This window comes from Artemia sp. Qi Xiang Cuo, chromosome 21 (genome assembly GCF_049724085.1).
Source record: "Artemia sp. Qi Xiang Cuo chromosome 21, ASM4972408v1, whole genome shotgun sequence".
NCBI lineage: Eukaryota > Metazoa > Arthropoda > Branchiopoda > Anostraca > Artemiidae > Artemia > Artemia sp. Qi Xiang Cuo.
This window is the reverse complement of record NC_142814.1, coordinates 51,619,712-51,628,904: the sequence shown is the minus strand read 5'-3', so window position 1 is coordinate 51,628,904 and position 9,193 is coordinate 51,619,712. Positions and strand designations below refer to the sequence as shown.

Genomic DNA, 9,193 nt, shown 5'->3' with positions numbered 1-9,193 from the left:
TTTTTATTACAATAAAATTAAAAATTTAGAAAGAAACTCACTTTAGTTACCTCCTAGCTAAAATAATGAAGATTGTATGAATGAACAACAGGTTTCAGTTCCTTTGGGCTTGTGTTCGATCTTTACTATATGCAACCCGAAACCGCATATGCAGAATATAGGGGTTACAGCCACTTTTCTTGCTTTTCAAGCCAATATAATTTCCTTCTTGTTCAAGCCAGGAGACGGTAAAATTTCTATAGAGGATTTTCGGCCAAGGCGGTTCAAGCACTGTAAACTCCTTGTTTTGATCTGCATCTGTTTTTAGGAGTTATGGGTTATTTTAGTTCCTACTACGGGGCATGATCGTCTTTTACTACGTTGCTAGCTATAGCTACAACCCTTATTATTCATGCTAATAAAGTGTAGTATTTTTGAGTCTAGTTAAAATGTACTGTATTTTGGAAATTTCTTTTTTCTTGGGGGGGGGGGGAAGTTCATCGTTTCTTGACAGACAACTGTACTCGAATCCGAAAGCAACAGGACATTCAAGGTACGACAAAAATCGCTGAACATTTAAATAAATTTACACTAAAAACATATTTATCTTTTCCAGACACGAGAATAGACTCGAAAAAAAAAGACAAATTGACGACAAAAACTAGGGTTTATTTGGGTTTTCCTTGATTTGCAACAGCTTCCATAGCTTTGTACACAGTTTCCTCATCACCAAGAAATTGCATAGATTTAATCACTTTCAAATTGTCATTAAGTTTATAAACGAAAGGTCTGCAAGTTTATTCCCTTAATCGCATCATCAGACATTTGATCCAAGTGATCGATAATACCTCTTAGGCTATTTCCCTTAGCAGTAATAAGGATTTGCTTTTTTACCTTCATTTGAAGAAAAATAACTTTATTCCAATATGGTAGCGTTCTTTTAATGGTTAGTTTGAAGGACTCAAACTTTGGAAATTCTTCTTTTCTAGGTCCATCTTTGTACCTTGGATCCTCATGTATAACCTTGTAGAATTTGCTTGACATTTCAAATGGTGGTTTGGGGTTGTCGAAACTGTGTCTCCATATTTGGACCTCCTTCTCCCCATAGATATTAGCCGTTTCTACTTTATTAAGACCAGTGAAGCCCCAATAGTGCCTTTACTTTAATCACCAAGTCATCTCAACGGGAAGGCTAAGCTGCTCAATTTCTTCAATAATGACTTGTGATACAGACACATAAAATATAATAAACACAAACAGAAAAGCAATAGTTTTATTATAACTTACATACTTAGGTGTGCAATAATGCTCACTTCAATTGACGGCAAATAATAACCTAGTCTCTACAATGACTGCATAATAATTTGAATCGCAATGCCTGAATGCCAATATAATTCTGCTCTAAATGATCCTGAATCTGATTTACGAATCTTCTAAAAAAGCACTTTTACAATATTATAAGGTTTAGTTTTAGTCCTGCGCTCTAATTGACGACTCACAACTGGCATAGGTCCTGAGGCGGGCCAAACTCTCCGTCCAATAATCTGTCTTAAATATTTTTGATGATTCAAACGTTCACCCGGCTCTTATAATTTAAACTTCCTGAGAAACATTGTATCTGTAGCATCTTTTTTATTGCCCACTATCTTTGCGAAATCCAAAGCTGAAGGGTACTATTTTTTGTCCGATGCTAAGCTGTGATTCTGATTTTTGATGATTAAGGACATTTCTTTTATTGAAAATCGATTTAAACTTAGATTTGGGGAATCAAAACCATCTTTAGAAAGAAGGAACTTTATTTTTTCATCTCAAATATATTGCATTTTCCTCACGGTACATGTTACCCTTCGAAGTAATTAAGGACGTCTCGTCATTAGGACTTGCTTGCCTTTGGGCTTTTGAAATGTTCGCAATTTATTAACTATTTATTCTACATAATTTTGATTGACATTGTTTTATTTTATATTTATATTTTGGCTTAATCAGGAGTGCTAAAAATTGTCTCTATTACTATTCTAATTTTACTCTACATCCCTGTCTAAAATTCATTTACCGGACTAAAATTATTCATGGTTCTAGCCTAGCTACTATATTAAAGATTTTTTTTCTACATCTAACACTGATTACTTTTACATTTCCAACAAGGTTGGGGCTATTCTACCTTTACATGAGATTTTTTTGGAATTCACTTTTTTACAAGGCTTTTTTTATTTTGCGGTCTATAGGGCACACTGCTTTCTATCTACGCTACATTAAATGAATATCTCGACAACGCTACACATAACTCTATCTGGACATCTAACACTACGTACAAGAACGATTTAAAAAACACAATATTGGGTTTACCATGTTCACTGGTAACATTAAAACACTTTCACTGGGGATGTTTGCTATGTAATATTAATGATAGAACATTCGAATTTTTGAGTTATCAAAGTTATTAAGAAGTAACATATGTAAATTCACACCTATTTCATCACCTTAGAGTCTTTAGCGTACTCAATCCTTCTGTTGTAAATTATTGTCCTTCACTCTTTTCGTCTTGGCAAAATTTTTAAAGCACTTACGATATAGTTTCTTCATGGTACAGATCGAGCATGATTGTGTTCACACGAAAAGCTTTCTCTAAATGTCAGCTGGGAAATGATGCTTCCACCTACAGGTGTGGGAATATTCTATCAAAGTTCATTCTCACCTGTTTTTTGACAGTTCGTAGGGTGCCTTATCATTAAGGGGTCGAACACTGGGAGTGCGTTTATTTTCTTCTCAGCATATCATTTTTGGGATATTTTGAGGCACATAAAGAATGTATTCTCACATAAAATTGTTCATTCGCGCAATTAGGGATCACAGTTCTCTTATAAAATTGTTAGTTCATGGCTTGCGTCTATTAACCTTTGCTGTGATTCCTAGGTTAATCACGGGGGAATTTAAGTTTGGATTTGGAACAGGTCGACATCAAACTATAGTGACTTCTTCAACATATTGTCTTTAACTTGTGGGAGGGGTATATTGTCACTGAGGGTATGGTCACTGGGGTTAATTTTGGTTTCTGCAATTCAATGGTTTGTTTCCAGGTCCATTTTTCAGAAATTATCTTGTAACATTCATGGGATAACAGAGATATGAACTTTCTACACAGAAGGGATGGGGTGGATTCCGAGAGATGGTCGAAAGGGATTCGACGCGTGAGTCTGTGACACATAAATAATTTTTGGGGTCATCAAAAATCATAACTATACGGTCATATGGTATATGGATCCATAATGATTATCAAAGGCCATATATGTACTTATATCTCGTACTGGTCGATGGGGTTCTCAAAAATTATGTGATTATATAGTTCGATAATGCACTGGATAATGAGATTCAAATATATCGTTACCTGATACGTAATATGGTTCGTGGCCGAGGAAACAACGATCAAAGGTAACTATTATTTTCGTAGACGAAGCTGGGATGAAAATTGCCTGGAGTGTATGGTGAATACTCTTCGTTGGTTGAGGTATGATGAAAATAGATGCTACTAGGTTGTATCTGCACTTGCCAACTCATTGTAATGATCGATATCCAATATGTCAATCCACTTCCTGTAATAAAAATAACGAGGCAGAATCACACGTTCTTTAAAACAAATAGTCATAATATATAATAAACAATACAAGTAGGTGCATTTCAGGGTGAAGATTACCCTAAAAGACAATATAAAGATACACTGATATTACTACATAAAACGACATTATTATCATGTTGGTTTCATATACATACAATTCCCATTGGGAAATCTAAAACAGAGATGTCTTCAAATTTGTTTTGAGAAAGGAAACAACGATAAAATGCTTATTTAATTCTTCAACACATATTTAATTCTCCCTTAAATTGAAAACAATCCTTTAACATAGTTTACTCTACATTATTAAGTTTGAGGTCTAATTTTACAACATATTTCTTGAATGCATTGTTCACGCAAATCCGTGCTGTTTAAGAAACGCATGTTGCAGCGTCATAGCCACAGGGTTTTACGTAAACGACACTACAATGAGGGAACAAGACATAGCAAGGACGAGTGGAGACCTCTACACCCACTCGTTTTCTAATGTCTTCCCTTTTTCTTGGCTTAGACGTTCTCAAGGGGTTCTGGGTTTAACCTCTGCATTTCAGCTGTTTCCCCGTGTTCTTCTCTTGGTTTTTGCCTTCTTAGTCTCAGGATTTTTCCATAATTAAAAGTCAATAGGGTTCTTATGGTCAGGGAAGTCGCAAATACGAAACATACGGTCAGTAGCATGTTCCACCAGAAATTGGTTGAGAAAAATCCACATACGTTAATCTCTGGTCTTCATTTGTAAATAGGGGAATCTGGGAATCTAATGCTTCTCTTATTTTTGTAAGACTTATTGTCCCTTTATTCTTTTCTATTTTGGACCATATCGAGGTCTTCATTTCGTCGTTTTCCATATTGGGAATAGTGTACGACAGGTTAATTGCCTTGAAGTTGGTTATTTTTGGACTTATTATCTTTGTGCTCGTGGTAATTAACGGCGTTCGAGCAGTTGACTCTTTAGTTACAAGTCGACACCCTTGTTTTATGGTTATCGTACCCACTTTTTGTGACAGTAATTCTGTTTTGTAACTTGGGTCTATTCTTTCTGTATAACAAGACAAAGTTCCAACAGTTTCTCTTGGAAGAGAAAATAACCAAAGATCATTTCTAAGGTGTATGAATATTTCTCGCTTAGTACTTCCCATCATGGCTTCTTTCAGTTGGACTGGATACATCGTACAGGAATGGTACGGGCAGACTTTTCATATTAAAGGAAATTATTCGAATTAATTATATGCAATGTGACTTTTAATTAGAATTTGTTTTCGGGAACTGATATATGTTGAACAGACGGTATCAGAGGGATTTGATTCATGCGAAGCCATGATATATGTTGAACAAAATTTTTCTACAGGATTTTTATAGTTGTATGATTTTTACTCGCAAATCAAAAGTTTTTAAATTATTATTCCTTTACGACGCCTATCCATTAAAATCCTTTAATCCTATACTGATTAAGTGTAATTCCATCTATCGGGTTTTTTTACCGTTCTTCCTGATTGTGTCGTTACTTTCTCCTCGACTTCTTGCGGTTTTTTCTTTTTCGGTTTTTCTAGCGAAATAAGATCAAACTTTTTGTATTATTTTTTCAAAAATTCTTGCCATTTTAATTTTGTTTCCTTTGCGTGTACAGCTGCTGAAGTCGGTCTTGAATTACCTATTTTTTTAACTATCATATGTTCTGATTTGCCGTCAGACTCTTCGGCACTAGTTTTCAATGATTCTGTATTATAAGTTTTAGAAGTTGCACCTTGCATTTTTCAGGTATCACCTCCCCTACTTCGTAAATTTCTACTCCTCTGGAAGTAGAAGGTATATTCCCTAAGTCCACGCCTTGAGTTTTCAACTCGGGAGATTTAAAAGATTGTTGAGAGCTTTGGGAGGAATCAAGAGTTTTTGCGGGGTTCCTCCACTGTTTGAATGCCATGTCTTCAGGAGGTTGGGGCATAAATCAATAGTTTCCCATTGGCTACGGCTATCATCCCTAAGAGCCGAGTCCATCTCTGCCGACTTGTGTCCATACTCTCCTAAAGCATTTCTCAAATCATCCCTTTCTCTAGTTAGAGTATCAATAGTAAGTTGTAAATACTTCATTTCTGCCCTAATCTGACTAACTTCATTAGAGGAATTTAGAAACAAAGTGGGATGAGAGTGCAGCTGGGAGAGTTCAGTTGATAGCTATGCAACTTGAGATTTCGCAACAGCACGCTCATTTTCCAGCGAACGAATCAAAGCCTGTGACCCGGATTTTTCAGCTTCAAGATCATCAACTTTATGCTCTAATACCCTTATATCTGTCTGGAATTTATTCAGCTCATCAATTCGTGCATGCAGTCTTTGAATTTCATTATCTTGCGCTTCTTTCATTTCAATCAGCTTTTCATTAGCAGCTTCAATGGTATCAACACGTTGCAGATATGATTCCCTTTCTACTTTGAAGGCTTCTTCTATTTTCCCTTCATTACTAATAGGTACCTCCGCTGAATTTCTCATTTTATTTGTTTTCAAGTCCTTCAAAAGCTTGGCCTTTTCCAACTTAACTTGTTTCAGTTCATTCGTCAGGTTCGTAATCCTTTCCTCGTACGTCTTTTCCAAACTCGTTTCATTACGCAACAACAAACTATCTGACTTTTGCACAACATCTTGTACAACCTCTTCTTTTAATATACTTAATTCTTTTGACATTACATCCATACGCTCTTGGAGATTTTTATTCATATTTAGCTCACAGTCAAGTCTTAATTTCAATTTATCCCCTGATTCTCGCGACAGTCTTAGATCACATTCTAGGGTCTGTTTAGACACTCGTAGGTCGTTAGCTTGTTCACTTAGATTTTTCAATTGCTTTGTCAAGTCAGCCACTTCAGATCTTAACTTGTCAGCAATTCGTCTATCATTTGTCAAAGCATCTTCAAGCTGATGAATTGTTCCCTTTAAATTTTCAGCTTCAGTCTGAAGAGAGTTGTAGCGTTGTTCACCCTGAGCTTTTTCATTCTGACTACTATCAAGGGCTATTTTCAATTCAGTGTGATTCTCCTCAAGTAAAGTGATTCGACTATCCTTCTCCTCAACTGAATTTCTGAATTCTTCAATTTCAACAACTTTCTTATTAAATTCTTCTTGTAGTGTATAAAATTGCTGTTCTAACTGTGCATAGTATGTCTGATATTCTTGAAGCTGTTGGTACAGCATAACCCTTTCATTCTCATAAGCCTCGATGTTAGTTTGATATTGATTGGATAAGCTTTCCAATTCAGAAACTTTTCCTTGAAGCTCCTCATTGGTTTTCTTTACTTCTTCAGAAATGTTTTCTACTTTCACCATTAGTTGATCTCTTTCAACTATTTGTTTTTTAAGACTTTCGATGTCGGCTTTAACATCTTCAAACTTATTCGATTCTGCTAAATTCTTTTCAATGTCTTCTAGCTTTATCTCCAAATTATACTTTTCCTCCTCTATCAGCATCACATCATCACTTAAAGATTTGCACAGAGCTTGAAGGTTTACTTTCTCTTGTTCAACTTTGCTAAACTTTTCTTTCAATTTAAGCACTTCATTTTCAGCATCTTTTTTTTCTTTTTCATTTATTTCAATTTTAGCTTCAAGGTCACTTATTTTATCTCTATCTGCCTCGGTCACAGAACAAATAGCTAGTTCTGCTTGCAATGAAATAATCATATTTAGTCGTTCTTCGGATACATTTTCAATATCCTGAATTTTTTCTTTGAAGTCATTAATTTTAATTTGCAATTGATTTACAGTTTCTATGTTCGATTCTGCAGAGGCTTTCAACCTTTCTTCCAATTCACAGATTCCTTCTTCCTCGTCTTCTACTTTGGTTTTAGTTTCTCGACAATTTCATTTAAAGCCACGACTATTTCCTCTAGCTCTTTAATCTTTTTTTCATTAGCTTCGAAAGAAGCTTTTTTACTTTCTAAGTCTGATTTTAGCCTTTCTATTTCACTTTTCATTTCTTCTTCAATTTCTTTAGACAGCTCCTGATATTCTTGAAGCTCTTGGTACAGTATAACCCTTTCATTTTCATAAGCCTCGATGTTAGTTTGATATTGATTGGATAAGCTTTCCAATTCAGAAACTTTTCCTTGAAGCTCCTCATTGGTTTTCTTTACTTCTTCAGAAATGTTTTCTGCTTTCACCATTAGTTGATCTCTTTCATCTATTTTTTTTTTAAGACTTTCGATTTCGGCTTTAACATCTTAAAACTTATTCGATTCTGCTAAATTCTTTTCAATGTCTTCTAGCTTTATCTCCAAATTATACTTTTCCTCCTCTATCAGCATCATATCATCACTTAAAGATTTGCACAGAGCTTGAAGGTTTACTTTCTCTTGTTCAACTTTGCTAAGCTTTTCTTTCAAATTAAGCACTTCATTTTCAGCACCTTTTTTTCTTTTTCATTTATTTCAATTTTAGCTTCAAGGTCACTTATTTTATCTCTATCTGCCTTGGTCATAGAACAAATAGCTAGTTCTGCTTGCAATGAAATAATCTTATTTAGTCGTTCTTTGGATACATTTTCAATATCCTGAATTTTTTCTTTGAAGTCATTAATTTCAATTTGCAATTGATTTACAGTTTCTATGTTCGATTCTGCAGAGGCTTTCAACCTTTCTTCCAATCACAGATTCCTTCTTCCTTGTCTTCCACTTTGGTTTTCAGCTTCTCGACATTTTCATTTAAAGCCACGACTATTTCCTCTAGCTCTTTAATCTTTTTTTCATTAGCTTCGAAAGAAGCTTTTTTACTTTCTAATTCTGATTTTAGCCTTTCTATTTCACTTTTCATTTCTTCTTCAATTTCTTTAGACAGCTTCTGATATTCTTGAAGCTGTTGGTACAGTATAACCCTTTCATTCTCATAAGCCTCGATGTTAGTTTGATATTGATTGGATAAGCTTTCCAATTCAGAAACTTTTCCTTGAAGCTCCTCATTGGTTTTCTTTACTTCTTCAGAAATGTTTTCTGCTTTCACCAGTAGTTGATCTCTTTCATCTATTTGTTTTTTAAGACTTTCGATTTCGGCTTTAACATCTTCAAACTTATTCGATTCTGCTAAATTCTTTTCAATGTCTTCTAGCTTTATCTCCAAATTATACTTTTCCTCCTCTATCAGCATCATATCATCACTTAAAGATTTGCACAGAGCTTGAAGGTTTACTTTCTCTTGTTCAACTTTGCTAAACTTTTCTTTCAATTTAAGCACTTCATTTTCAGTATCTTTTTTTTCTTTTTCATTTATTTCAATTTTAGCTTCAAGGTCACTTATTTTATCTCTATCTGCCTCGGTCACAGAACAAATAGCTAGTTCTGCTTGCAATAAAATAATCTTATTTAGTCGTTCTTCGGATACATTTTCAATATCCTGAATTTTTTCTTTGAAGTCATTAATTTCAATTTGCAATTGATTTACAGTTTCTATGTTCGATTCTGCAGAGGCTCTCAACCTTTCTTCCAATTCACAGATTCCTTCTTCCTTGTCTTCTACTTTGGTTTTCAGCTTCTCGACATTTTCATTTAAAGCCACGACTATTTAAAGCCACGACTATTTATATAGGAACTGAAACCCTTAAACATAAAATGGTCAGAATTAATT

The 9,193-nt window shown here is 34.7% G+C and overlaps 1 pseudogene; it reads right to left on the bottom strand.

Annotated features, from left to right (window-relative positions):
* Positions 1-647: 647 nt before the first annotated feature.
* LOC148939695 (phosphoglycerate mutase 1-like) lies at positions 648-2,562 on the bottom strand (annotated as a pseudogene).
* Positions 2,563-9,193: the final 6,631 nt, after the last annotated feature.